The 27,601-nt window shown below is 50.2% G+C and overlaps 2 pseudogenes across 1 annotated transcript in view; one reads left to right on the forward strand and one right to left on the reverse strand.

Annotated features, from left to right (window-relative positions):
* LOC149354104 (uncharacterized) overlaps window positions 1–25,916 on the reverse strand; it is an 82,197-nt pseudogene extending 56,281 nt beyond the window's left edge. The window contains exons 1-2 of the transcript XR_016289630.1: window positions 25,751–25,916; window positions 8,483–8,626 (exon numbers count right to left, since the gene is read on the reverse strand). The product of XR_016289630.1 is annotated as an uncharacterized LOC149354104 (transcript). The remainder of the gene's footprint in view (window positions 1–8,482; window positions 8,627–25,750) is intronic.
* LOC149354105 (uncharacterized) lies at window positions 12,791–13,427 on the forward strand (annotated as a pseudogene).
* Window positions 25,917–27,601: the final 1,685 nt, after the last annotated feature.

Raw genomic sequence — 27,601 nt, forward strand, 5'->3', positions numbered from 1 at the left:
ACCCTTGCAGCCCTATCTCCGGGAACTAACAGTAAACGGAACACTGTGCAATGTTCTCCGCGACTGAGCTGCCACCATCAATGCTGTCGACTCGGCAAACTTTAAGCCTGAAGATTTCACAGGCAAGTATGCCTGCATAAGGCAAACAGTGGATGAAAACAGCAAATCATTGTCCATTGCCCACGTCGCGATCAAGGGCCCGTTCAAGGTTGTTGGGGACGGAGGTGCCTTTGAATTGGGAGGGTAGTTCAGGATCGCAGGTCTGGGATCGGAAGGACGGTGTCGAACTCTATTATTGAGGAAACTTATCAGAAGGTTTATTTTACTCATTTACAGTCGAGAAGGGAGTGCTCCGATCACAACACAACATCCTGTTAAATACGCTTAGTATTCCCCAGATCCCTGACTGGGGCATAAAGTTTGAAGAATGAGGTCCAATTGGATGGGCAGTTGTGAACGCTGGTGGTAACACCCACGGCAGGGGGTGGTGCTGGGCTCTCTCGTAGCTCAGAAGATGGGAAGGGGAAGAGACAGAGCCATCAAACACTGAAGTGTCGCTTTGATCACTGCAGCAAGTCTTCTGCTCGTTGCCTCCCAGCAGGTGAACGAACGTCCTTGTATTCCCCCGCTGGATCTCTGAAGCATGAGACCTCTGTCGAGGACACAGCCGTCTTTCAATTAGCAGCACCACTCCGTCATCCGGCGACCCGAGGGTAGACTCAGCCACTCGGCACCGCCATCACCGCTGTTGCTGCAGTCGCTAGCCCTCGCCGCATCTTGCTTCACGATGACTCACGTCTGGAAGTAATTCTTCCCAGGCCCGTGTTCTCTGATCTTAACTAGGGTGCTTCTGAACGAGATAGCTGTCTCTCAAAACCTGCCTAAGCAGTATCCCTACATTTTTTCAAATCGCTCGGATATGCTGCTCAAAGAAAAGGGTCTTAGTTTTCGAGATAACGCTGTGCAGGTCCTCGCCATTTTGAAGGCTCAAGAATTCACAGCGCCAGCAGAGCACGGAGGTGAAGAGGGTAAACATGGCCCTGTAAACATGATAAATTCTCACGGTGGTGAGTCAGAGCAGGTTCTATTACAAACTGACGATATGGCGAACGCCGGCGACTTGACCTGTGACGGTTCCGCGATTGCTAGTGACGCTCCAGGCAAATCAAGAGCAACGGTTTCCACGGAGCGGCAGTGCACAGTGGTGGCCAAACGGGAAGTGTTCATGAAGGGGAAAGTGCGGCTCATGTTAACTGCTACACTGAAAACTGAACAACCGTGTAACTGCCCAAATTTGGCACCACAACGCTCAAGATTTCACCCACACCGCATGAAAAGAACACAAGCTAAGAAGATGCAACGCACGAACCAAATCCGAGAGAGGCGGATGCGCTGGCACTGCCTTCGCACTCGTTCGTTCCCTTCTCACATTATGCTTTCTGAGCGCCAGACAAACTTAGGGATCGCGAGACTTGGACAAGGAACAGTTCAGGGTCCCAAGCTGAAATTCTTAGCCTTGTGTCATGTCTCATCTGCTAGAGGCGCTATCAGACCACGGCCACGCGGGGGGTGGCTGAAGAATAGGAAAGAGTACATTCCTTGAGTCGCAACGCTTTTTGTGGGCGGATTCAAGGAATAATCCCGGCTTGAGTTTAATGCTTAATTTTTTTTGTTCATTTAACTCTTCTGTACAAAAATGAAAGCGAAACTTTATAGCTCGGCGTTGCGGGAAGATTCAGTTCATGTGCGTTGCTGAATAGGGCGAGATAATGGCAACGCTGATGGCCTCAGCCGAAGCTTTTCCGTGTGATGCCCTTCCCTGACTCCCCAGACGTTAATCCACTAGGGAAATTTGTATTTTCTTTTTGTTTAGCATGAATCATTTTTTTTTGTCTGTGTGTATGCGTGTTCAGCAGCTCCACCTTCACTTTATGCTCTCATGGGAGGTGGCTTTCTGTGACATAAACTGTGCTACGGCACCTATCAAAATCTTAGGAATTTTTCCCTCTTGGCTAAACATGCTCTCTGTATACTGGTTTGGTCAAACTTGGAAACTTTCAGAGGAGGACGTAAATTTCAGGTGGCAGCTTATTTTCTCGTAAGAGACTTTGTTGACCGAAGACAGGTTGGCAGGTCTTAAAGTCGGTTTGGCGCTTTCTGTTTGTTGGGCTTTGGACTTTCCTGGTAGAGACTGTTACAGCTGTCAACGAAGCAACAACCATTGGGCCCAGCTGTGACCAGATGAAGAACGGACACAACACCAGGTCTCTGTGGGGAGCAGCGTTGGCTGCAACCACTGAGAGACCTCTTCAGGTGGCGGACAAGCTGTTGTGACTCTAACCCCCCCCCCCCTCCCCTTTTGTGTGTTCCTGCCATAGTCGTCTTCACTTAAGCCATTCCCAGGGGCAGTGCGTTCTCCGAGCACATGCTCGCATGCGACACCTGCAAAGAACAGTGGCACCCGACACGACGAATGAAGACTGAATCTAGACAACTCCTTTGTTCCACTGCAGCGTCACTGCCACCCCGTTTTCCCGACTTAATGGGTTTTCCTTAGGCAGCACCCAACGCAGCAGTAATGACCCTGCGACCGTATATGCACCACTGCCAGGGAGACAGTACTCAACACCTGCCGCCATGCACCAAGAACACAAGCGGCTGTCAATCTTCCGCGCCTCTCCCTTTGTCTATGGCGTAGGTGGCGCCGCTGCCAGTATTCGACTTCGGGCGTCTCCTTGAACAAAAGCATGGGACCCCTGGCCAGCTTCCTGAAGGGTCATCGGCTGACAGCTGCGTTTGGTTAACTGCGCGTCCAATTGTAGGTGAGGAGGTGACCTGAGGAAAGGGCACCTTCGGGAGTGACTCAGCCGAGTCCAACTGTAGGTGAGGAGGTGACCTGAGGAAAGGGCACCTTCGGGAGTGACTCAGCCGAGGAAGACGCTGGAGACGGGAGCGCCGTTAATGAGTGCCCGAGTTGAGTTGCCGGGCTGCGGCTTACGGACCCATCGCGCATGCACCCCGAAGCCCCCCCCCCCCCTTGTTTTTGTGTGTGTTGGCTTTTTGTCGGGGCTCCTTGAGCAGCCGCCACCCCGGCGCCGCCGAAATGGGTTTGTTTTGAGACAAACGCGGCAGATGGCGGCAATGACGGCTAACTGGCAGCAAGGAGGCCCGGCCTCACAAGGCCGCGTTCGGGCCGCAAGACGCAGCCGATGTGCGGACCCCTGGGGTTTCGAGAGGGGGTCGCGTACAAATTTATAGCTTTTGACTGCAGAGCGCAAGACGGACGGGAGACCCCAAAGACGAGCGACGAAGGGGGAGAGTGCGACCGGGACAGTGCGCACGGTTCGGGCTGAGTGTTCGCTTTCCCTGTGCCGCCGGTGGTGTTTTTGTGTGTTTGTGTGTGTCGGTGCTGTGACCAGGGGGAAATGCATAACGTCTTCGTGGAATTCGCGCGGTGCTCGCGTAAACAACAACCCCGTGAGCATTGGCGTGCTATTGGCTCCTTCAGTTTGAACAAAATTCTCCTGATTGGCTCTGACAAGCGCATTTCCTATTGGTTACATAAGTGGTCCCCAGAATGCTGGGAAAGTGCATTTAAGGGCAAGTTTTTGGCGCGAAACGGGGGATTGGAGATCAGACGGGACAGAGACGGAGAGAGGCCGGCTGGGGGGAGATCGGACCGGGGGGGGGGTACTTGGAGATCGGAGCTCGAGGGAGTCCGGAGAGACCGGCCGGCACCGGAAGAGAGACCGGGCGAGGTCTGAGAGAGGTCTGGGAGAAGTCACTGATGAGCACTCGTGAATAAACTACATCGTCCCGAAGAAGTGTCCTGTCTGTTCCGCAACGTGTCGCTGGATCACCGAACCATTAGAAGACTTCGAGATCAGCACCATCGATCTTCAAGATCTTGCAAAATTAACTGGCGCAGTCGACAGGATGATTCCGGTGGCTTTCTGCGGCGCGGACACGGGCACGGGCACAATTGGACATCAGCGGAGAGCAACACCTTGGTGAGAGTCCCCACCGCTGCGGCTGATCATCGCGACACCTGGGCACCCGTTGCGGAGAGAGTAAGCGGGCTGCTGTTGAGAGACCCTGGGCGCTGTTTGGAGCGAAGAGAGGTGACATCCTGATGCGAGACCTCTGGAGCTGTTGGAGGCAAAGAGGGGACGGAAGCTGAGGAGTGTCCTTGGATGAAGAGCGCTGTATCTCTTTGGAGCATCGAGGAGGCAACGGGAGGCCTACGAGCAAGAGAGTGCTGCAGCCGTTGGAAAGGACGAGGTGGCATCTGAGTGAGAAGACTCGGAGGAAGCCACAGAAGCCATGGACGCCGACACGACGGTAGAGTGAGTCCCCCTTCCCATTTTGCTTGCCTCCGTAGCGCTCGAGCCGCAGGGTTAGTGAGTAGCAGGTGTGATGGCCGCGCTGAGGTATTCGAGTGGGCATTACACAAGGCGCACGTTGGGGCCCAGGCGAGGCAGTTATCTCGAAAATGAGCTTGACAGTGTGAGTTTGGAGTCTCTCGAGCTCGCACTCGCAAGAGTTAAAGAAAAGTACAGGCAGATGACAAAATCTTTCCACAAAGAGCCAAGTGCGGAGAAGGTGGTGGTACTGCCGGAGCGAACTGAGAGCCGATCACCCCCTTCAGGCCGAGAAGAAGCCAGGCAGGAGCAGAGCAATGCTTCAGATGAACGGGCAAGTTGCGACGGCATGAAGCCGGTTGAAACTGATAGCGTGCCAATGGAACGGCAGGTAATGGCCGCGCTGAGGTGTTCGAGTGGGCATTACGAGGGGCGCGCATTTGGGTCCAGGCGGGATGGTCATCTCAGAAATGAACTGGACGATGTGAGTCTGGAGTCTCTCGAGCACCAGCTCGCGATGGCCAAAGAAAAGTACAGGGAAATGCAAGAATCTCTCCAGAAAGAGAGAATTACGCAGAAGCCGGCGGTACCGCTGGAGCGAGTTCAGAGCCGAATACCCCCTTCAGGTAGAGGAGATGACAGCCAGGGTCTGAGCGGTGTAAGAAAGGTGTTGGGTAATTGCTATGGCTTCAAGTTGGTATGGGCTGATAGCGCTTCAGGCAAAGCGCAGGTCCCGGCAAACAATGCAGAGATCACAGGCGCTGAGTTGCCGGATGCGGCTGTGTCGGCAATCGAGGCTGAAAGAGAATAGCAGTCCCTACCTGCCTGTACTGAGATGAGCCCTGAGAGCGGGCCGGGTGACATGCAGGTTGTTGTCGAAATTGCCCAGGTTGCCGATGTGTGTGAGGACAAGGAAGACATTTGCGTTGAACCGCATGAGCATGCGGATACGGGCGAATCACCAGGCGCGAGTGTCCACTGTGAACATCCTTTGAGCGTCGATGGGGAAACAGTATGTCAGGGGTGTTGCGCCAATGACGCAGATCAAACAGCGACCTTAGTGGTGGCGTCGTCGTCAGAGGAGCAGGTGTCGCAGCTGACTAGAGCTGATTCTGAGACACCGGACACAGGTACAGGCAATGCTACGGCGGAGAGATTGCCGTACGAACGGAGATCAGCTGGTGGAGACAGTGTCTGTGTCATCTACCGTGAGCAGAGCACGGAAACACGGCGAAAGTTTGCGGTGCACCCCAAATCACGGCACGATCCTGGCGTGCATTTGCCTATGCAGCTCAAGGGGCAGGCGTCTGGCGTAAACACGCCACCGCAGTTGAGCACGCAAAACATGAAGAATCCCAAAGAAAACATGGCTCTGTCCATCGTGATGGTGCGTGTCCTGTGTGCACTGACCGCCGGCGAGGATCGTGAGTCAGATAGACCACGGCGCAAACGGAGTATCGTCTCTGCGCGAACTGCCTGTGCCGCACCAATGTTCCGTAGTAGACGACAAGTGCGTGTGTTCGACCCGGGAGGACACCGCTCAAAATCGTCGGCCGCATTGGCCAGGGCCACTCCACACTTAGCTGCTTCGCATGCTGTGATCGGGAGCCATGCGCTAGATTTGGAACACAGCTAGCCTTGGTATGAATTGAAACAAAAGGCTCGTGTAAGCGCGGATGCAGTAGGTGGAAGTGGGGGATCCGGAGGTGGAAGGACTCAGTGTTGAGAGACCATTGCATAGACGTGAACGAATGTTGTTTGTGCGGAATTTGTGTGTGAGTTTTTTCTTTTGTGCTTCAGTGATGACAGACAATGCGGTATGAACTGCTCGGAACTGTCGTCGTGTGTGTGTTACCGAATTTTGGAGTGCCCTGAGAAAGATGTGTCTCGGTTGCAGGTTGGAATGTATTTGTCATTAGCACTGCATGGATTAAGTATTTTTCTCTTATATTGCCTTTGCTACGTGTGTGAGTGTGCAAGATGTGTCGGGACTGTTGCTAAGACGCGAGTTTCTCTTCTTGATTTGGTAGCTGTGTGTATTATCAGTGAGCTTTTCTGTATGTTGTGTGTCGCATGTCCCCTCACATTTTTTTTTTATTGTAACGTGCTTTGTGTTGTGCGTACAGCAAGTGTACGCACAACATTCTCGGTAAGGAGGAGTTGAGTTGCCGGGCTGCGGCTTACGGACCCATCGCGCATGCACCCCGAAGCCGGTAGCCTGGCCCCCTTGTTTTTGTGTGTGTTGGCTTTTTGTCGGGGCTCCTTGAGCAGCCGCGTCCGGGCCGCAAGACACAGCCGATGTGCGGACCCCTGGGGTTTCGAGAGGGGGTCGCGTGCAAATTTATAGCTTTTGACTGCAGAGTGCAAGACGGACGGGATGCCCCAAAGACGAGCGACGAAGGGGGAGAGTGCGACCGGGACAGTGCGCACGGTTCGGGCTGAGTGTTCGCTTTCCCTGTGCCGCCGGTGGTGTTTTTGTGTGTTTGTGTGTGTCGGTGCTGTGACCAGGGGGAAATGCATAACGTCTTCGTGGAATTCGCGCGGTGCTCGCGTAAACAACAACCCCTTGAGCATTGGCGTGCTATTGGCTCCTTCAGTTTGAACAAAATTCTCCTGATTGGCTCTGACAAGCGCATTTCCTATTGGTTACATAAGTGGTCCCCAGAATGCTGGGAAAGTGCATTTAAGGGCGAGTTTTTGGCGCGAAACGGGGGATTGGAGATCAGACGGGACAGAGATGGAGAGAGGCCGGCTGGGGGGAGATCGGACCGGGGGGGGTACTTGGAGATCGGAGCTCGAGGGAGTCCGGAGAGACCGGGTGAGGTCTGAGAGAGGTCTGGGAGAAGCCGCTGATGAGCGCTCGTGAATAAACTACATCGTCCCGAAGAAGTGTCCTGTCTGTTCCGCAACGTGTCGCCGGATCACCGAACCATTAGAAGACTTCGAGACCATCGATCTTCAAGATCTTGCAAAATTAACTGCCCGATTTCGACAAAATGGCTAAGCCAGCCAATGAGCGTCATTGGCTTCATCCAAAGGCGGAGCCCAAGACGGAGTCCCTGTGATTGGACAAAAAACAACGGGAGGGGCTATTTAAAGCGCTCGACACGTTCATCGAGGAGCGATTCCCTGAGACTCTTCTCAGCTTTTACTTTGTTTGTCTCTGTTTGTAAATTATCTTGTAAATATGTATACAGTTTTCCCTTGATTCTCCTACTTCCTATCTCCGGCCCACATTCCTTCCTCCATCGGCACAGTGGCGATGTTCCTGGACAAGATGCCTGGTGAAACACGCTACTAGCATGGCCAAACATATCAGCACGCTTCGGTGATAGTAACTTTCCGCATTTTGCTTATTAAGTTTAATTCTTTGTTCATTAATAAAACAAGTATGTTATCCAAGCCTAACACAAATTTGCTGTTTCTAATTTTCGTCTCATGTGCGTAGTTTAGACCACAAATAGTGCCTTTTTGGTGCTAACCTACCGCCACCCCCATCCCTGGCCACAGGGTGCCCCCCCCCCCCCCCACCTGCGAAAAAAGCTGTGGATGCCCTTGAGCCATGACAAGCAAAAACTTGATAGTGAACTTAATTACAATCCTGTGGCTATTATGCACAGCACGTAAGCTGAAGTGCAGAAGAAAACAAAATGACCAAGTCAAAAAAGGGTTCTAAAAGCAGCAAATGTATTTTTTTCCATATTGGTGGTCTAAAGCAGTTCAGCACAGCATGGACATTAAAACCATGCCTGTGACAGTATGCCCTTGCTTTCATGAGAAAAGTGTTTCCAAGCATCCATCCCTGTTATACACCACCATACCTGGGCACCCCTGCCAATGTCGCATATTAGCTACCTTGTGAGCCAAAGGCTCAGGCCAGTTTTACCGTCTGCAGGCAGCCTCCTACCATGTAGAGGCATGAAGCCCTGTCAAACACTATGAATACGCGACAGATATAGTGGTATGAGGTATGTGGTGTGTGGGGTTCAATGCCCTTTCGCTGCCCGCAGGCTATGAGGGAGGTGGAAGTGGACGGCTCTGAATTAATTTTAACCACTTGCCGTAATTTACGTCCACTGACATCACACAGCACACAGACTATCAAGGTACATAGCACTTACAGATACAGGAGGCCAGAAGAGTGCCTATCTTGGGGCGTTGCAGGCAGATTGCTCAGAGATCACTGCGTGCACAGTCGGAAGGTGGGGCGCTCATCTGGACATGGGCAGTGTTTGGCCGTGTGCCAGCAAGACTATCCTGGTGACCTGCACACAAAGCAGCATCATGTTTCCCATGTGGCAGCACTGTGCACAAGATGCATTTTGACTGCATGCAAACTGGCATTAACCTGAAAGCGAAATTATACATTGACACAAAATGAAAAATGATTCAACTTTAACGAGATCCGATGACATGAGTATGCAAGTTTTGTCCCCTGCTATCCTTTGGTGATATTCTTAACACCTACTATATGGCTAAGTTTCACCTGAAGAATTTTTAAAAGTTGCCAAGACACACGGAAGTTCCTCCAATTTATGTTACTGACATTACCACTTCACATGACCTTTCAATGCATCATCGTTATCAGCCTGACTATGCCTATTGCAGGACATAGGCCTCTCACATAACTCTCTGCTTAACCCTGTCCTGTGCCAGCTACAGCTACCCTGTCCCCGCAAACTTCTTAATCTCATCCGCCTACCTAACTTTCTGCAGCCTCTGCTATGCTAGCCTACTACCCTTCTCTTGAAATCTAATCCGTTACCCTTAACGACCACCGGTTATGTTGCCTTCGCGTTAAATACTATGCCCAAGTCCATTTCCATGTGTGCATGAGCTTCCTAACCACCAGATCATAATTAAAATCCTCCTGCATTCATACCAGAGATTTACATTTCAATATGCACCTAGCCGACACGGCTTCTGGGCAGCTGCAAGTCAACATTAAGAACAATGTATGAGGTTCTTACCCTAACGATACTCCATACATGTACATGGGTGTAGTAACTAGTGAAAGTTGGTTTTTGTGCCACTTAACATCTCACTAATGCACAGCTCTTGACAATCAAGTACAAACTCTGTCAAAAGTTTAGCGCCCAAGAGGTTTACTCTTGTCTGCTCTATGTGCCTTGTTATGCATCATCGGCGTTCCAAAACCTCTTAGGGCGAGCAGAGCTCTTGTCAGCACCCCCACAAAAGTAATGAGTTCACTGGATGCTACAAAAGCACCGCTACATGGTTTAGAAGCAAACCGCTAGAGTTTTACTTTCTGCAAAGGCAGCACAGTCCTCAGCACGCTTATCTAGAGCGCTGGAGCGATGTTCTGCAAAGCAAACAAACTGAAATCTTCACTCAGCTCACCTATTGCTGATACAGTGCAATTGCCAGGCCAAATTATGGGTCTATGAAGCTTCACTCCAGCACAAGCCTTGTCTCTAGAGCTATATACCTGCTTAAAAATTTCCCTTCCTTCGTGCAAAAGGGCAGCATTCGAGCACTCTAGACAGGCATGCTGACTACTGTTTGTTGGTTAGGTTATCGTGGTTCAACGTCCCAAAGCAACTCAGGCTATGAGGGATGCCGCAGTGAAGGGCTCTGGAAATTTCTACCACCTGGGGTTCTTTAACGTGCACTGACATCGCACAGCACACAGGCCTCTAGAATTTCGCCCTCATCGAAATTTGGCCGCCATGACCGAGATTAAACCCACGTCTTTCGGGTTAGCAGCCGAGTGCCGTAACCACTGAGCCACCATGGTGGGGCTGACGACTGTGTGCACATCGTCATCATTATTCAGTGCTTATTTTAAGCTTACCGTATTTTCCGGTGCATAAGACACGGCTTTTTTTTCAAAAATCTTGCTGGTGCTTCTTATACAAGGGAGCGTGTTATACGCAAATTTTTTGGGCTTTTTTTGCGAGTTCAGAAATTACTCAGGTTCATGCCCAAGCTTTTTTTCACCAAAAAAATATCGCTGCCAATAAAGCGGTTGTAACACGGTTAACACTTCAATATGGGAACCGCCGTGTGCCACTTTTTCAGATGAACTTTATCATGAAAAGGCGGGGTTAACCACTTCCGGAATCACAAACTGGTGGCCGTTTCGGGGGCCCCAAGCAAAAGTAATGTGAAAGGCCAAAAGATGGCGACAATTGTGCTTCTCACCATTATCAAGACAAGCCGGCAACTGTGTTTGCTCTGTGTACGTAGTGCGAAAAGAATGTTTCAGCCACGTCACCTCCAGAAATGAGCTAACTTTTTTATAGCGCATCGGAAGATGAAGACTTCGAAGGTTTTAAGTAGAAATAAAATGTTGTGGACATACAGGAGAGCTCTTTCGTTTTTCTTTTTTTTTTGCTAAAACCTGGGTGGGTATGGCGTGAGTGTTGCCTTTTTCGATCACTTAGCGTTGCTTAAGAACTTCTCACAGGTACGGTGCATTCACGATAGTTGCACAAGCGTTTAATTAAGCTTCACTAGCCTAACTGAGTAAACTGGGGTGCGTCTTATCCAAGGGTACGTCTTATATACCAACTTTTTCAATGACAGCCTGCATATTGGCGGGTGCGTCTTATACAAGGGTGCGCCTTATACACCGGAAAATACGGTACAAGTCTGTCTAGGATGCCCATATGTTATTCTGCTATCACCACTTCATTTAAATGACAACTGCGTCGACCAGGTAATCCAATGTCTGGAATCTTCCATTTAGTTTTTCAGTTTCATCTGAGAGGTCAATAGGAGACGTTACTTGTTATTTGCGCAATACCACATGAATTATATAACTGTCTGGTACTAAAATTGTTGTGGCTTGTTCTCGTTTATTGTCACACTGATTGCTGCATACATTTTCATAAAGTCTAAAACAGAAGCAAAGATGCTTTTTGAAAACATTCACAGTCGCAGTCAACAATGATGAAGTGAGAGGCCATTTATCGCACACAATAAATATGAGCAGGTGGGGGGACCTATTACGTACCTGCCTACACATTACTCTCAACAAGTAGAGTTCATAGTGTGCTGACAGGATGCATACTGTGGCTCATAAAAATTGTCGGTGTAGTAAGCTTGACAAGATCAAGTGTGTATGATAACAGATGTGTAGCCATGCAAACTCTTGAGGCAGGAACACCACATTTGGCGTGTTTTGCTAGGCTTTCACGCAAAGGGTCTGCCTTTCGGCTTTGCCAGTCGTGTTTAACCTCGGCCCCAGACAGCTCCGCATCTATAATCCGCAAAGTCATGTGAGAGGCGCGTGCCGTGCGGATGGGAGCGGCCAGCATCGGCGTCCTCCAGCTGTCCACTCGCTTCTTCGCAGCGTGCCACTCGTCACCAAGGCAAACATGGTCGGCTCATTCCTTGTTGGCGTCGCAGAACCCTCCTCGCAGCGCCACCCCTCCTCCTCCTCTTTTTTCTCTTCTCCTCATTTTCTCTCTCTTCCTTTTCTCCTCTCCTCTCCCTTCTCCTCTTTTTTCTTTCACGGCTGTTCCGCTCTTCGGTCTATTCCTCTGGCGAGGAGTCAGGGAGGGCCAGCTCACCATTTTCACAAGCGTGTCTCATTCAGCGCAATTTTTTTGCCCTTTACGGCCTTTTCCGCACGTGGCCTGCCTCGTGCGGGCGATACGAGCGATTCTGCTCGTGTTTTCTTTCACAGCTGTTCTGCTGTTCGCTCTCTTCCTCGGGCTAGTTGCTGGAGAGGCCGCCTAGCCATTTTCGCACTGCCCGCGTCTCCTTCGGCGCCATTTTTTGTGGCGACACAGATTTCCCACTTTTTTCTTCGCGTGGGCTCCCTCCACGCGGCCTGCCCCCTCCGCGGTTTTTGCAGCGTCACGTGACAAGCATGGACGGTACATGGAGGAGGGTAAGAAGCCCCTCTCTCCGAGCTGCACTACACAAGTGTGCGTGCAGAAAGTCACGTGGTTTCGCAAGGGCGCCGCTACTTACCTCTCTCCCTCCTCCATGCCTCAGACCTATATATAGGCGGTGCATATTGTACGCTGCTCACTCTAGGTGTGGGCGCCGGGCGTGTGCGGTCTTCTTGTCATTCCTGTCTGACGGTTTTGTAAGCTTGCTTGCGTGCTTGCAGTTCAATAATGTCGTCTGTCCATTGGGATCCGAAATTCACTGAGATGGACCGCATCATGGACGACGAAATTGAGTAAGAAGCAGCAGAACCCCATCCTTTCACAAGTTCGGGAGGATGTCCGGCGACGTCCGAGTGCTGGGGTGTTTGTGGACAGCTCGGCGGTAGGCAGGCACAGTTCCGATCAACAAATGCCGATAACAACTCTCGCAAATGCATGGCACTGCTGCGTTGCGAGGAAGTGCTGCTCTGGGCGACAAGGAAGGCGGTTTGTCGAGCTTTTTTGCCCGTAGGCTGCCCTAACGTGAAGCTGCCATGCCTAGCTGTGCTTTACCTGACCTTCTGCATGGCAAAGGAGATCCCCATGGGCCTCGCCAAAGAGATGCTCAGCAATTAGATCTCTAAGCAGGCCTGCACCGACTGGACAAACTACGTCCGCGAGGTCTGCTGCGCTGAGCTGTGCGAGCAGCCTCCAATGGGTGGACCTGGCGAGCACGTGCAAGTCGATGAGAGCCTCATGAGGGGCAAGCGGAAAGCCAACCGCGGCTGGCTTTTGGCAGGCGACAATGTGCCACCGCACCGCCAGAACAACTATGGCAGCGTAGTGGACCGTGGCCCGTGGCCCGTGGATTTTAGGGATGATCTGGGAGGTCACCAAGGAGTTGCTCCTCTTTAAAGTCAACCAGAGAGACGCTACGACTCTCGGAGCCATCATCGCCGCTAACGTTCGGCTGGGGACCACGATCGTCAGCGACGAGCAGGTGGCGTATCATTGCGTTCCGGGGCTGCTCGACAGCAACGGAGTCAACTTGAACCTGACTCACAACACTGTCAACCACTCAGAGTTTTTCATGGACCCTGTGACCGGTGCCTACACCCAGAACATCGAGAGTTCCTGGCAGAAGGCCAAGGCCTGCCTGATCAGAAGCGGACGGAAGTTTACAGCGGAGCTCGGGGAGTCTTGCCTTCACGGGTTCACGTGAGGGTGCAAAACACTTTGCAGAATGTCAGTAAGCATCGCTGCGCCGCTCTACCCAAGCTGCGCCCACAACCGGTGTCACACTTCGCTGCCATGCAGCACTACCTGAGCGCTGCTTGGGATGGTGTACAAATATCACAAGAAAAGACAAGATCGCCTTGTTATCAGAACTGCCAGCTATACTCGAGCAGCGACAAAGCATGCGTGCTTATGTTGGGAGCTTTCGGCAATGGCACCGCTCGCGGGAGCTCCGGGCAACGAGCTCTGCTGCTGCCTGGCTGCCGTGGTCGTCGCTAGGCCTATAGCCTGTTTCACAAGCGGCCGGCGCTTCGGAAGTCACCTGCGCTATAATAAAAGGCCTACTTTTCACAAATAGCTTTAGTGTCAACAGCACCATCTCACAATAAAATAATAGTATAGTCAACCTCCTCAACGCCTTCGGCTGCGGAGCTAGCGGGCGCCAGGTGAGCCGGACCCCAACGTAGGGCCAGCGGCAGCTGCGAGGTGGTTGTGGCAAGAAATTTGCTCATATCACACTTGTTACCTCTACCAGCAGCTAAGTATGGTCAGCGATCCTCAAAAACGACACTTTTTTCACATTTCTTGTCCCATGGTTTATTATTTATGTCAAGAACACTCTTTAGCTCGCTTTTATGGCGTCGGCAGACGGTATCCAGGCTGGCCGACCGGCCGCAGGCTCGGCGTACTTCACGCCCGCACAAGAAAATACAAAACAGCCATGCTACCAGAAAGGATGCTTCCTAGATTCGAGATACGACAGCATGACTGTGCTAAAAGTGGATCTTTCGGCAACGACACTGCCTGCGGCAACGCTGGCTGCCGACCTGCGCGCTGGTCCCCGACTGCCCTAGCCGTCGCTAGGCCTAGCTGGTTTCGCAACAACTTCGCAGCTCAGGGCACTTCGGGACTGGCCAGTGCTCTGAAACGTGCTCAGCTCGGCACCCCTTTACTTTGAACTCGTCCCATAATAAAAGATATGCTCGATTTCCAAGACGTCTTCAGCAACGGAGCTAGCAGACGGCAGGCGAACCGCACCAGGTAGCAGCAGCACAAAACCGGCTTTGGGATGAAATTTGCTTGCATCGCAGTTATCACTTCTACCAGGAACTCGGTATATGCCAACGATCGTCAGAAACGATGCCTTTTTGATATTCATATATCCCAGGGTTTGCTATGAACATGAACAAACACGCTCTTCAGATGCCGGCGGTCGGCACGAAGACTGGTGCAGGCCACCCGGCTCCAAGGAGTGCGCCCTATGTCATCATGACGCTGCCGCTTCCCATCCTTGCGTTTGCCACGAGCGGCCCGCCGTTGACATCTAGCAGGCAGGACGCAGGCGACGAGCTGCAATCGGACGTTGCGACGCTGTTCGCAATGGCGCGCCGCAGATCGCGCTCACTTTTCGCACGTGTCCCCGCCTTTAAGCATAGTTCGGCAATATGTTGACAAAAACTAGTCGCGCGAGCGGCGGTTAGCAGCAAATGCGGCTCGCTGTTGCGTCGACTGCGCTCACACGGCTACATGTGCCCCGCTCATCGCACGTCACTGTATTTTGGTATGATGTCACTAAAACTTTAATTTTTCTACCTACCTTGTGACGTCAGCGTTAATGGCACTAGCTATGGGTCTAGATCCTGAGAGTGAGCATTTAGGTAATCTTTGGAACCGAATTAAAATATTTTTTAAACGTTTGTTGTGTCCAACACCAGTCTGTGAGTGCCCTTGCATACATAGGAATCCCATAGCAGGCTTTTTATAGCTTCAAAATTTGGTGTCTCCACCCCTTTAAATAAAGAGTTCACCATCGCCTGAAGGAAACTTGTGGGGCATTACGCGACAGAAAGCAGCGAAAGCGGGCCGTGGTAGAAAAACTTGGACTCGATGACCACAAATGACTCGACGGAGCACGATTAGTTCGTGTTTTCGACGGTTGAATATGGTGATTTCACAAATTAAATATACAAATTAAATATTTGTAGTCAAATATTGGGAACCTGAAAAACGTCGTGACTCTATATACTGCAGTTGCTTTGTTTGCATGAAACTACCGTAAGGCCGCGTGTAGTGGGCAAGACAGGAGCCTGATTAAAACTTTTACTTGTGGTATTGTGCGATAAAGCTGCCAAAAGAGAAAAAATTTGTGAAAACTGACCAGCCTCACTGCCCCAGCCACGCCGCCGAAAGGGAGGAAATCGCGGGGGGGAAAAATGGCTGTTTTAGCTCTAGTTAAACCCGGAGTGACACGAGGTATACATCTGGCAGAGTTGAACTCGCTCAGTCGAATTGCAAAGTCAGTTTTTACCGCTCCTTTTGTGGTTTCCTCCCTCACATGAAACTGAAATTAATGCCTACCTTCGAATGATACTGCGGCACGAATGCGTTTTTTTTTTCTTCGTGTCTTCAAATTGTTCCAGCTCAGCCCGATCTGCTTGCTTCCGCCGTGCGTGCTGGTGGTGACATGTTTCTGCTACCTTCTTTTCCCTTTCCGCAGTGTTTCAATGGCTTTGGTGCTAGGCTGCTCACCCCAGCATCACAGGTCGAATTGCGCCGCGTTTAGATTTGTGCGAAATAAGAAAGCACATTTCGCGATGTCGGTGTGCAGTAACGAATCAGATTCTGTTGAGGTTTCAGTTTTTGGGCGTGCGTCTGATACGACCAACATGGTAACGCATTGCTATTCCTACCGGTGTCGCGCTTGCCTAGCCGCTTCTGTCGTATGGTCGTTTACAGCAGATGGCGCATTTACCATACAGATATCTAAAAATAACATCTGTTAATCCGAAGCCCTTCAAAAACGACTTTGCACACAATCTACGTACAGCCCTGGGACATCAAACTCACAAACCACTGGCACGGCTCAGTTATGATGCGCATCAAAGGGGCACTATTGCGTGGACGATGAGGTCTACAGTCCGTGGTCTGTAATCTGCAGAGCCACACTGATACCGCGTGTGTACGACAGAGACACAAGTTTAGTTCACATGTGGATATGTGTCGGCTGAGTAAGTGCACATATATAAAGTGCCCGCCAGCGCTCTCTCCTGTTGCCACAGATCATGGATCATTAGTACTATTTTTAATCAATACTGCAGCACCGGATACTTCGCATTTAATGATCCTCAACACCTGGGTAATTTCTGTTGACAGCACGCACGGCAGTAAGCAAATACGTCATTTCAGGGAAGCCCACAAGTCAAGCAAGACGCTTCGATCAGCGCTTAAGAACGGCCCACCGATGGACACACTGTGCATTCGTCAGTCAAGAGCGCCGCGGCGCCGTCGTCGCGCGAGTCCCTGTTGGTGTTGCATAACCCTCCTCCTCTTATTTTCCAACTGCGGCAGCAACTCGGGTCACTTTTCGAGCCTTTTTCCTCTGGGAGGCTTTAACACGCAATAACTTGAGTAATTCAGGTGCATCTTGCTAGCCCTATACACGCGGCTGTTTCGTGCAAACAAAGCGACTGCAGTACCGTCAAAACCACGAACTAACCGTGCTCCGTCGAGTCATTTGTGGTCATCCACATAATTCTACCATGGTGCGCTTTCTATCGTGCTTAATCGGAAGTTCCCTAATATACTCCGCCTTGAGTGTGGCGATGTACAAGAAATTAACTTAGTGCACACAGACAATGATACTGGTGAACTGTTTATTGCAAAACAAAAGTAGCTGGCAAAGCAGCTTAGAGACCAGGAGGGCCTTGAGCAGTGCGGAGATGTCAGCGGGCCACTTCACACGGCCTCCATCAATCGGAGAAAGGGATCATGACAACAGCATCAGGTGGGCTTTGGCCTTCTGCCAGGAACTCTGGGTGTGGGCGCTGGTCACAGGGTCCAACAAAAACTGAGTGGTTTACAAGTGTTATGAGACAGGTTCAAGTTGACTCCGTTGCTGTCGAGCAGCCCCGGCACACAATGATACGCCGCCTACTCATCACTGACGATCGTGGTCCCCGGCCGAACAATGGCGGCGGCGATGGCTCCGAGAGTCGCAACATCTCACCGGTCGACTTTAAAGAGGCGCAACTCCTTGGTGGCCTTCCAGAAAATCAGCTAAGTGACATGGAGGGCCTCATGTACTGCCGGAGATGTCAGGGGCTCCCTTTACATGGCATAATGCTTCAAGATGACCTCCATGAGTCAAAGAAAGGGGTCATGGCAGCACTGCCTCCCGTTGATGGACAGCCGCCAAAGCCACCCAAGGTAGGCAGTGAATTTCGGATCCCAACAGACGGACGACATTCTCTAAAATGCAAGCACGCAAGCTTACAAAACAGTCAGACGGAACTGGCAACAGCAACTGGAGAGGCTCCGCAACTGCTCCAAAGAGTGATGTGAATGCATCGACTAACTGCAGTGCTTATATAGGTTTGGGCCCTAGAATCAGCGGTGGCGCCCTTGCGAAACCACGTGACTTTCTGCACGCACACTTGTGTAGTGCGGCTCGGAGAGAGGGGCTTCTTTCCCTCTTCCATGTACCGTCCGTGCTCATCACGTGACGCCGCAAAAACCGCGGCGGGGGCAGGCCGCGTGGAGGGAGCCCACACAAAGAAAAAGGCCGGAAATCTGCATCGCCACAAAAAATGGCACCGAAGGAGACGTGGCCAGTGCAAAAATGGCGAGCCGGCCCCCCCCAGCAACTAGCCCGAGGAATGGACCGAACAGCAGAACAGCTGCAAAAGAAAGTACGAGCAGAATCGCTTCATTGCGCGCCAGAGACGTCCGAACCGAGCAGGTGGTCCAGAATACGCGCAGAATAGCGGTTTTGCACGAAAGAACTAATTCGCGTGTATTATAGAGCGCAGGACAGGAGGGACCACGACTAGTTCGTGTTCCGCGCACGTAAATACGCACAGAACCGCTTTCATTGCGCTCGCCAGATGTCCGAACCGAGCACGCAGTCCACATACTGGGATATGTTGGTGCAGAAATACGCGCAGAATCGCGTTTTTGCTTGAAACAACCGCAATTCCACGGGAATGATAGAGCACACGACATTAGGGGACATGAATGGTTTCGTGTTCCGCGCGCTTAAAGGGTCAGTCTACTCACCGATATGAGTGTATAAATAATGGCATATTCTGGTAGTTGGCACCCTATAACATCAATAACGAGGGGTCTGCGCCCGGTTTAGGCAGGAATTTATATTTTATTTCGGCGTTAAAAGTCGCGTAAAAAAGCATGGTGGCGACCCCAAACGTTCATTTTGTTCAAGAAAGTGGTAGTCTTTTTTTGTAGAAGCATAAGTGAATATACTACGTACCATTTGTATGCCCCAATGTCAGAAAAACGCACGTTTTGTTCTAGTAAACTGTAGAAGGCGTACCGCTCGCTTTTTCTGTAAATCACATGAATATTTATAGTTACACGTACGCAAAACGCAGGCACATTCCCACTTTTAGTTCAGCGTATGCTAGCAGAGACGCAAAAATAAACTCAGCCTATAGTGGCGCCATCTGGTCGTCAGGACGGGAACCATCGCTGTAAACAAACCGACTCTCCACTTAAGCCTAGGAGCGGCAGAATCGTCACTCTAATTATTAAAATAAAGCAAATTTATCTCTTATATGTTTCTTATAGGCAAGATGAGACGAAGCGAAAGACATGCGCCCCATTTATGGCCAGTGAACGCACTGAAAAAGGCAGCAACAACGCGAATTCAGTCCGAAGCGAGAGGTCCGGCTTCGACGGGCGCCGCCATATTTGTCGCCGCGCGGCGGAAATCCACATGGTTGCCAGATGAGACTACCATCTCATACAGATGTGTTTCCACATTAATAAATTCTATTTTAAAATGTTCTACCGCACTCCTTGGCACCACAGCTGGCTAAACGGTAATTTGAGTAAAGAGCTATCGTTTGCCGCAAAGAAAATATGGTCGCTAAAATTCAGTAGACTGACCCTTTAAGGCCGATCCACACGGCGGTCCGTCTGCCCGCAGCCCGCGCACTATGTGTTCATGCGTCACAACATTAGAGAGTTAGAATAGCGTCGTGGCGAATAGGGTGACCCTATCCGCATGCGCTTAGCGTTAGGGGAACGGGTTCACGTTTTCTGTCTATAGAATAGGGTCGCGGATGGTCGCTTTGCGTTGCTTGAAGGCAGCGCCATGACGGCGGGAAAGAGAAGCTTTCAGAACAAATAAGTTGATATATATGCTGCACTTTTTTTACTGTGTAAATAAAATGACGCGCAAACTGTTTCAGTTACCAATTACTAATTAGGAAAAGCGAAAAATGATGCAAATATTTTTTTATAATGCGGACAGGTTCAATCCGAGCCAAGGCTATTCACACAGGAAGAGTAGTAGTAGTAATGGTTTTTTTTAATATTTTGCATTGAATATGGAAGGTAGAAGAATTTTTTCTACCCCTGCATCTGCTATCGCTGCTGGAAGCACCTGAGCTGGGGCGGCTGAAATAAAGGATAGCAGGCAGTGCGTAGAAGTGAAAAGAAAGAGGGGAGGGGATAGTAGAAAGGACAGGGGGAGGAGTACACTGACAATAAATATATTTACATATATACATGATAAATATAAATATATACAGGTCGCACGCGCGTGAAGGTCTGGTAAAAAATTGCAAACCTGTTTGTGGAGATCAGTAGTTCAAACCTCCCGCGCTTTCTGACGTCAGTCGACGAGTACTCGCTAAGCCTAGCAGCTCTGTAAACACGGAAGCAATCTGAAAATTAGGCGTGTTTTATCGCTAAAATTTTGTTGTTCAGGCAACTTCAGCCAAAGCGAAAGCCTCGTGCGCCTTTAGTTTGATGTGAGCGTGAGCCACAGAGCAGCGGCAACGACGAATCGGTGATGAAGCGAGAGGGCCCGCTTCGGCGGGCGCCGCCATGTTGTCCCAACGTAAAGCAGCTTAGGGGCGCAAGGGGCGCACGCTATTTCGCCGATTTAGCGTTAGCGTCGCCCGCTCACCCAAACACCCAAGGGCCGATAGCGTTCTGCGCATGCGCAGTAGCATCCCGCTATTCCCCTATGACCCAAAGCGATAGGGTGACGCTATACTAAAACTCTCTATTGAGAGGCGCGCTGTCGGCCCGCGGCCTGGTCAGCGCGCCTCGTAGTGCGCAGGCCGCGGGCGAACGGACCGTCGTGTGAATCGCCCTTTAAGTACGTGCGCAGTCGCCTTCTTTGCACGAGGAACGCGCCGGCCACACAAATGGCTCGAAGGGCAACGCGAAAATGGCGAGCCGGCCGCCCTAGAAGCTCGACAGGAGCAGAACAGCTGTGAAAGAAAATACAAGCAGAGTCGCTTTATTAAGGCGAGAGCCTTTAATGTCTCATACTGTCGTGAGCAAGGAATGTTAGAAAGTGTGTTCGAGTTTCGGCGAAAAAAAACTTTACTGAGACTGGGAATCGAACCAGGGCCTTCGGCACTTCAAGGGTAGTTGCTGCCATTCCGCCACGAAGGTTCGCGGTTTGAGCTTGAATAAAGGCACATCTAATGAACGCACGGGTTTCATGAGTGAAATAAAACAAAAAAAATGATAATATCAAAAGAAACAAAAATATAAAGAAATTAAATCATAACACATGAAAAATAAAGAAAAGGCACATCTAGTGAACGCAGGGGTTTAATGAGTGAAATAAAACAAAAAATGCAAATATGAAAAGAAACAAAAAAGCCCCGCCGCGGTGGCTCAGTGGCTACGGCGCTCGGCTGCTGGCCCGAAAGACGCGGGTTCGATCCCGGCCGCGGCGGCTGAATTTCGATGAAGGCGAAATTCTAGAGGCCCGTGTACTGTGCGATGTCAGTGCACGTTAAAGAACCCCAGGTGGTCGAAATTTCCGGAGCCCTTCACTACTGCGTCTCTCATAGCCTGAGTTGCTTTGGGACTTTAAACCACAATAAACCAAACCAAACGAAAAGAAACAAAAATATAAAGAAATTAAATCATACAACACGAAAAATACAAAAGAACAGAGACCGCGTGGTCCAGAAGACACGCAGAATCGCGGTTTGCACGAGAGAACCGCAAAAAACCGCGGCGGCGGGGCGCGGAGGCAGGCCATGTGCGGAATAGGCCGCAAAGGGCACAAAAAATGGCGCCGAATGAGACGCACGCTTGTCAAAATGGCGAGCCGGCCCTCTCCGACTCCTCGCCAGAGGAATAGACCGAAGAGTGGAACAGCCGTAAAAGAAAAAAAGAGAACGGAGAGGAGAGGAGAAAATGAAGAGAGAAAAAAAGAGGAGGAGGGTTCTGCCATAGTCTTTCAATGCTTTTGAAGGACTATGGTTCTGCTAAAGCCTCTTGATAGTATGAAAGTTCCGCCATTCATTGAACTTTGCCGACCCCGCGCGACCTCCTCGCCCCTTCCCCGAGGGCCGGCTCTCCGCCCATTTCCTGCGCTACGACTGGTCTCCCTGCCGTTGCCCCTGAAAACGGGCAGGTGCGGCGTTTTGCTTGTGCTTTTCTCCTTATGTCGCTCCATTTTTCTCCTATACTCCGTTTCATACATAGCAGGCAACGCTGCAGAGGTTGCTGAAGGAGTGCGTCCGCGAAACTATACTACTCCGCCATGTATCATTCATTCTTCTCAAAACTCCGGTCATTGTTTGGACGAAAACAAAGAGCAGTATAAAACGATGCAGTAGCACTGAATATCACGGTCGCAGCTGTGAGGCGCTTAGTTTTCGGGCTCTCTGGCCATAATTTTCACGGAGTAGGAGCTACTTTTTGGGCGTGGATATAGTAGAAGCGATTCGCCCTACCAACCACGTATCATACAGCCACGTGTACTTTTTGCTTCTCGAAATCTCGATGAATCGCAGGACGAAAATGTGGCAAGACGTAAAACCAAGTCCAGTAGGTGCCAGTCATGGCATTTAAGGTTTGTCGCTACGAAATATGTTTGTGTTCGCTTTGGTTGTATGGCGAACTATTTTTTGCGTGCGGACTTAGCTTGCGCGAACAGGCGCGCTAGCTTTGGCAGCGTTGCCTGCTACGTATGAAACGGAGTATATAGGCTCGGCGAGCGAGTATTACGTGCTGTGCTTTTATTTCAACGTGCAAGCGCTATGACTTGCTGTTGCGCGTACAACTGCAGCAAGCGGCCTGAAGATGGTTATACGGTATTCATGATACCTCAACGCAAGTGTGACGGCTTGCGCAAGAAACAGTGGCTTCACAACATTGGCCGAAATAACTTTATTCCTACTAAGAAATGCGTTGTTTGCGAGGTACAGCTCAAAAAAGAAACCAGAACGAGACCCTTCGGCAAATGACATCATCCAAACATCATGACAGCGCTGTTAATCCTATTTCACACAGAAACCTACCAGCCATGTGCGATGTAACGTTAGGGGATTAACCACGACGTCATAACAAATGGTTGACGCCGTTGGTTGGAAGGCATCCTTCGAGGGTTGTTTGCTGCTTCGTTTTTAGGTTAATTTGCATGCGAGGCCAGAACGAATCGAATCTCCAAAGCATCCGCGCACTTCATCTTCTCTGGAAATAGCGACTGGACTCAAAACGTGCTGGTTCTTGAACCTGCAGCGTCGTCTTTATAACAACAAATCCGCAATTTTTAACAGACAAGCTTTTAGCGTAAGATCCCATTGTCTGTCAACTTTCGGTTGCATGAAACTGCGGTACACATGTACAAAGTGCCGTTGATTTGAGCTATGGCATACACCACTGTTGTATTTCCTTGAGCACGTTTTTTCTCAACTGTCACCAATACTGCATACCACATTGCTGCACTCGCGTAGATGCTGAATATTATATGATACTCCCGGCTGTTACGTGTATCTTGTCAGTCATAGTTTTTGTGCGAGCGCGAAAATGAATCATGCTGCTGACCACGCTCTCATTTTGTTTAATATCCCCTACTACATACTGCGATGAAATTTCGGTGTCAAGTATAATACATTATCGAGAGAATGCATTCTCTCACAGGTATACTGAGTATATTCTTAAGCTTCCTTGACACCAGTGCCTAATAATGTTCGATGAATGGTTGTCCGCGCTCCTTGATCGCATTGAAAGTGCGCAACTGTTTAATTCAGTGAACAGACTAGAGTGCAAAAGCCATTTTCCCACTGATGAGACAAGCCTATGGACGGAAGATGCACTCATGACTAATTTATTGTAAGCGGGTTCACGCTAAATAAGACCTACTGCACGGAAGTATGCACAAGCAAAGAAAAACATTCCGACGCAGTTCGTGCTAAGCCTAGTTAGAGTGCAAGCTCTGTTACTGTGAGGTTTATCTTTAAGTTTGACTAGCTAGCATAATGCGTTTACACTTACCCTTAATTAATTCGGGTCGATAACTAGCACAGCTCATATGCACTCAACCTAAGCTTTCGAAAGCTATATGACTCGATGCTATAATGCATATTGATTGCATATAGCTCATTAACGCTAGTTAATAGGTATCGCTAACTAATTCACAGCATTTGCATTCATCCTAAGCTTTTCAACGGTATATGACTTAATCGTTTAGCTCAAAGTTTGGTTTTATACAAAATTAACTAATTAACGCAGATTAATGCGGATCGCTAATTAGCACAGTGCCATTACACTTGGCCTAAGCTTTCCAACGGTATATGACTCAATGCTGCAACGCAAATTTGGGTTTCAATTGCAATTTACTGAATATCAATAAATTTGACCCAGTAGTTGGGAAAAGAAGTGTATAATTAACCAATGATCCAAACTCACGGTCGATCACGTGACATATACTATGCTTAGACAGATAGATTGACAGTAGCGAAATAGACTGAACTTCTCTGATCTTGAAGTTCAAAGCACCAGCCTGGGTTGTTTTGCGAAGGTTTAGCGCGGTGACAGAGTTCGCGCTCTAAAAAAACAAAAACAGAAAAAAGACAGAGGCATTACTAGATCAGGCGCACAAAGTAAAACACCTTACCATGTGACTTAAAAAGTGTCTGCAGTACAGAACTCGACTGAAAGCTTTGTTTACATCAGTATTTCTCATTCAAAAAGTTCAAAGAAGAAACCAATTTCTCATGAACGTTACTTTCGGCATTCTCAAAGCTTTTCTCGCAATTTTTCAAATATTTAGTGCAATCCTGGAGCGCATACCTGGCCCAAAAACACGCGCTTCAGGAACAGGGTGTCACTCTCTTCACAGACGCTTCGTTACCCACGAAAGCCACGCTGGCATCATCATCGAAAGCCACGCTGGCAGTTACGACGCGGGATATGCTCGTAGCCTGCGCCTCTATTGAGACGTCTTTTCCAGAGGTGGCAGAAGAGGCCGCGATAGCGCTTGCACTCGCGCAGCTCAAAGTGGGAAGAATTGTCACCGACTCGCAAAAAGGCGTATAACAGTTACAGAAAGGGGTGGGTGTCTCTTGTGGCACTAGGAATTCTCAAAAGTAAACGCGACTTTCCTGAAAGGAAAGTTGAGTTGATATGGACACCGGCTCACTCTGGGCTGGAGGGCAACGAGCTTGCCCACCAGTTCGCCCGAGAGATGGAAAACCGGGCAGAGGAAGGTGAGCCACAGTCCATTATTAGTTATAAGGAAATTATGAACTATTACAAGACGGAAAGGCGACGTTACCCCGATCCTCACAAATCGCTTACCAGAGAACAGCAAGCGACCTACAGGCAGATACAGGCAGGATCCTTCCCGCACCCTTACCTTCAACACAAGATGTACCCGGAAAGGTACCAGAAGGAATGTGATTCCTGCAAGACTGAGTTATGCACGCTCCAACATGTCATTGGAGTATGCAACTTCATCAAGGAAATCCCCCCACCTCTTACCTGCCCCACTACCCCACCCCATCCCTCATCCTCCCTTACCGAGCGATGGGAGACCTTGCTAACCAGCCCCGCCGCGGAAGACCAGCTCGTCCTGATCTCCAGGGGCCAGGCGGCCAGGGATGCATATGGGTCCCGTGAAGAGGGAACCACTCCCATCGACGGCGTCTAAGCAGACGTCGTATTTAGCTCGAGCAAATAAAGTTGTTTCTCTCTCTCTCTCTCATTGCGGCGGCTGGCCGGCGGGCGCCAAGGAGAAAAAGCATGCCGTGCGCAGAGCCATCATCACCGAGAGGAGAATCGAGAAGGCGCGGCGCGGAAAGCGCGCGAACATGGTCGTGTCGGCGCTTGGGCAACCCGCAGCTACCGCAGCTGTCAGGGCGAAACCAGCCGCGGTCTTAGAGTCCCCCTCCCGCAGGGGCCCATACAGCGACGCATGCCGTCCGCGGACAATCTTCGCGACGGCGTCTGCGACAGGAGCGCAGAAAACGCCGAGCCGAGCAGCGGCGGCGCCGCCGCACGACCGTTGTGCACCGCGTCATAACTACGCACCTGCCCGGACGTCGGCTCTGGCGGCTGCTCCCACTGGCCAGGGTCGTCAGCGTTGATCCCTGATCAACTGCACGCGGCCGTCAGATCAGCCAAAGCGCAGTTTGTGGCACCATACACGTGGGCCAACGCTGGTACATCGAATCACCAGCAGCACCCGCCGACTCGACCGTTCGCTTTCAAACTCGTCGATGTACTGACGTCATGGAGGAAGGAAAAAGAGAGGAGAGGCCCTTTCCACACAACACCATAGGAAAAAAATGTGGAGGAAATCACGTGGCTTTTTCGCGATCGGGAGGCCATCTAGTCCGGGCAGCTTAGCAACGGCGTCGTAGTTGCTGTTTGCAAACCGGGCGGTAGCAGACGGTCGCGGCGTAGCATTTGCGATGCGGCGTAGGCGTACTTTTCTCAACTGCTCGAGTTTGTTTTTGATCGTGCTCACAGGCTGACGTTGGCACCGTTCACTCATATCTCAGGTGGAATTCGCTGCAAAACTCTTGTTGTTGCGTGCATTGATTTCAACGTGCTCGGCGACCACGGTCGCACGGGCATTTCGTCTACTGCGTCACTTCTCGGAGCCGTCGGGAGACCGCCGCTGCATTCGCGCTGTTCGTTCACCAGTGATTCAATACGGCATGCGCTAGAGAGGTCGTCGGCGTATTGTGCGGACGTTTCACGTCCTGTGCGTGCAGTGTGCGTGTACCATTCGCGCTCCCGTTTCCATCGGCACTGAATCCTCGTTGCTATTAGGCGTGTTCTTGCAACGCTGCAGTGATCGTCACTGGTGTAACTGTCATTTTCGTTTTTCGCGATTGCGCTTGTGTGAGCGGCGGGGGCCATGACATGGGCGGAGGGCGGTATTTTAAAGGAAGCATGCAGCTGCATGCGCTCACTTTGCAGAAACTTTATTACCCGCCCGTTTCAAGCGTGTAACGTTTGAAGCGTCTAGCGAGCTCTAGCTTCTGGGACGTGCCGGGCTCAAGTGTATTCGTTCATATCGTGGCCAAGTCTGTGTTTCTGGTGGCGCGCTATGCTTAGACCGGTTTCCTGCTGCAGGTTTGCAATTGCTTTTCTATCTGATGTCATAGTCAAGAAGTGCGAAAAAGGCGAAGCTCTAACTGAATTAGGAGGCCTTTTCTCACGTGTTTATTGTGCCCATGTCCTGTGATTGTGTTTTTTGGGGTAAAAAAGTACTTAGTGAAATGAGGACCCACATGTGCACTGAATTTCATTGATGTCTGTGGTTATGTTGAAGAAAAATGATTTGATGCATTCGATCATTACGTACAATAGATCAACTTTCATTTTATGTGTTGTCATCACGAGTAAAGTGTGCTACTATGCAGTGACATTAGAAGCTAGTATTTCATCAAGTAGCGAAAAGCGGTGCGTACAGCTGCAGCTCTGCACATTAAACATGAAACACGGCATTGAAATGATGCACAACACCGTGAAACTTATACTGCAGCCACTGGGTACTCCTAAACTTCTAGAAGTCTGAAAAGCTACGGTAATATATATTATGCACAATACTAGATCTGTGGATATGTGAAACATGCTATGTTGCCATGCTACAAAGGATGGATTTATGGAGAGGGGCAGTCACATTTTAAACATTTATTTCTTGGACTTTTTTCATTGAGAAAAGGTGTTCAGAATGGTTATCTTGTGTAAAATTTCAGATAAACCCTCCCCTGCTGTCTACTATATGCACTTCCCAACAAACACAAAACCTCCTCAAAATCTCCCAAAAATAACCCATCGGGACATTTGGAATCTCCCCAGGAGGTGCTCATTTTTCCCGAACACATCCAAAAAACGTCCCCACAACTAGCGATGTCCAAAAAGTTGTGC

The sequence above is a fragment of the Amblyomma mixtum genome, chromosome 3 (assembly GCF_055824585.1).
Source record: "Amblyomma mixtum isolate Tamu chromosome 3, ASM5582458v1, whole genome shotgun sequence".
Classification (NCBI taxonomy): domain Eukaryota; kingdom Metazoa; phylum Arthropoda; class Arachnida; order Ixodida; family Ixodidae; genus Amblyomma; species Amblyomma mixtum.